Source organism: Cherax quadricarinatus, chromosome 3 (assembly GCF_038502225.1).
Source record: "Cherax quadricarinatus isolate ZL_2023a chromosome 3, ASM3850222v1, whole genome shotgun sequence".
NCBI lineage: Eukaryota > Metazoa > Arthropoda > Malacostraca > Decapoda > Parastacidae > Cherax > Cherax quadricarinatus.
In genome coordinates, this window is record NC_091294.1 from 3,542,223 (window position 1) to 3,544,675 (window position 2,453).

General features: G+C 47.4%; 1 protein-coding gene across 1 annotated transcript in view; it reads right to left on the bottom strand.

Moving 5' to 3' along the window:
- LOC138853427 (uncharacterized) overlaps window positions 1-1,180 on the bottom strand; it is a 249,477-nt gene extending 248,297 nt beyond the window's left edge. The window contains exon 1 of the mRNA XM_070089978.1: window positions 1,050-1,180. The gene's annotated coding sequence lies outside the window, so the exon portion shown is untranslated. The remainder of the gene's footprint in view (window positions 1-1,049) is intronic.
- Window positions 1,181-2,453: the final 1,273 nt, after the last annotated feature.

The window sequence follows — 2,453 nt, forward strand, 5'->3', positions numbered from 1 at the left end:
CAGATTCAGGAAGGATATAGGAAAGTACTGGTTTGGTAACAGAGTTGTGGATGAGTGGAACAAACTCCCAAGTACAGTTATAGAGGCCAGAACGTTGTGTAGCTTTAAAAATAGGTTGGATAAATACATGAGTGGATGGGGTGGGTGTGAGTTGGACCTGATAGCTTGTGCTACCAGGTCGGTTGCCGTGTTCCTTCCTTAAGTCAATGTGACCTGACCTGACTAGGTTGGGTGCATTGGTTTAAGCCGGTAGGAGACTTGGACCTGCCTCGCATGGGCCAGTAGGCCTGCTGCAGTGTTCCTTCGTTCTTATGTTCTTATGTTAGCTACACAGGATAACCCAAGAAAATCAGTGCGTCAACGATGTCTGTCTTATTTCCAGTGTGATCCTTCAATCGAATAACACGTAAGTACCTACTTACTGCTATGTAAACAGGTACAGTAGGTGTAAGGAAACATGCCCAATACGTATTTCCACCCAGCCGGGGACTGAACCGCGGACACTCGCGAGAGCGTTGTTTACCATGCCACGGGGTCACCGTGAGACAACAGTTTTAAGCATTTCCTTCCAGCAGGGTTGGAGTGACTTATTCGAGGCGCATAAATTCATATGAGATGTATAAATTTATGCAAAATGAACACCTGACGCCTCCACAGTGATCGTTCATCAAGTATAACAATAATGACCAGAATGTAATGTTTCCAGCAGAGGCAGAGACATGTGAAAAAAAAAAAATAAGCTTAACAAGCCTTTATTTGGACAACGCCTATCTCTAAGCTGAGCTTAACAAAGCTCCACTTAAAGCTTTTATTGCATAACTTTGTGTTTAGAAAACAATAATCATTAAGATGCGCTCTGAATGAGCTGGTATGGGAAAGTTTAGCTCACACGTGATTCACTGGGGCTTTATGCTCATCAAGTTTTTTTTGTATTTAAATATTACGAATGTAAATAAAACTGTATATGCTCGTGGTGCGCAGATATCTTCGTTCAGGTGTTGCTCTTCTCGGGAAGGAGGCGAGACAAGTGGTACAAGTAGTGTTCTTACCTTGAGAAGCTGGAATATGGAACACGTGTGTATCTAACGCCCTCCACTGTAACACTGACGACTCTCACTACCACCATCACCACCACCACCACAGCCTTCACCTTCCACCACCATCGTCACAACCACTATCCCCACCACCCCATCACCACCATTACTCCTCATTAGACCACCACACAACACCACCAGTCCTGACTAGGTTGGGTCATTGGCTTAAGCCGGTAAAAGACTTGGACCTGCCTCGCATGGGCCAGTAGGCCTGATGCAGTGTTCCCTACTTTCTTATGTTCTTGTGTAACCACCCATAGGAAATATAAACACTGAAGCAGTATAATGTGATCCTTTATTGACAACGTTTCGCCCACACAGTGGCTTTTTCAAGTCACAAACAGATCTACCTGGGTAGAAGGTCGTGAGTATTTATAGGATGGCGTCAAATGGATAATGCTGCATGTGACAATCAGTCCCCCAGCATGTGACAATCAGTCCCCCAGCATGTGACAATCAGTCCCCAGCATGTGACAATCAGTCCCCCAGCATGTGACAATCAGTCCCCCAGCATGTGACAATCAGTCCCCAGCATGTGACAATCAGTCCCCCAGCATGTGACAATCAGTCCCCAGCATGTGACAAACAGTCCCCCAGCATGTGACAATCAGTCCCCCAGCATGTGACAATCAGTCCCCCAGCATGTGACAATCAGTCCCCCAGCATGTGACAATCAGTCCCCCAGCATGTGACAATCAGTCCCCCAGCATGTGACAATCAGTCCCCCAGCATGTGACAATCAGTCCCCCAGCATGTGACAATCAGTCCCCCAGCATGTGACAATCAGTCCCCCAGCATGTGACAATCAGTCCCCCAGCATGTGACAATCAGTCCCCCAGCATGTGACAATCAGTCCCCCAGCATGTGACAATCAGTCCCCCAGCATGTGACAATCAGTCCCCCAGCATGTGACAATCAGTCCCCCAGCATGTGACAATCAGTCCCCCAGCATGTGACAATCAGTCCCCCAGCATGTGACAGTCAGTCCCCCAGCATGTGACAATCAGTCCCCCAGCATGTGACAATCAGTCCCCCAGCATGTGACAATCAGTCCCCCAGCATGTGACAATCAGTCCCCCAGCATGTGACAATCAGTCCCCCAGCATGTGACAATCAGTCCCCCAGCATGTGACAATCAGTCCCCCAGCATGTGACAATCAGTCCCTCAGCTGAAGGTTATGAGGAAGGTTGGTAGTGGTCTGTGGTGTTGTCTGTGATTATGCCTGATTTTAAAGGGGATATCGTGTTAGTCCAGATGTGGTCTAATAAGGTGATACTAGTCTCGGAGATTCTTGTAGGTTTTGTTACTGTTGGTAGCAACAAGCAGTTGCTCATAGTGTTTGTGAATTCGGTTACTTG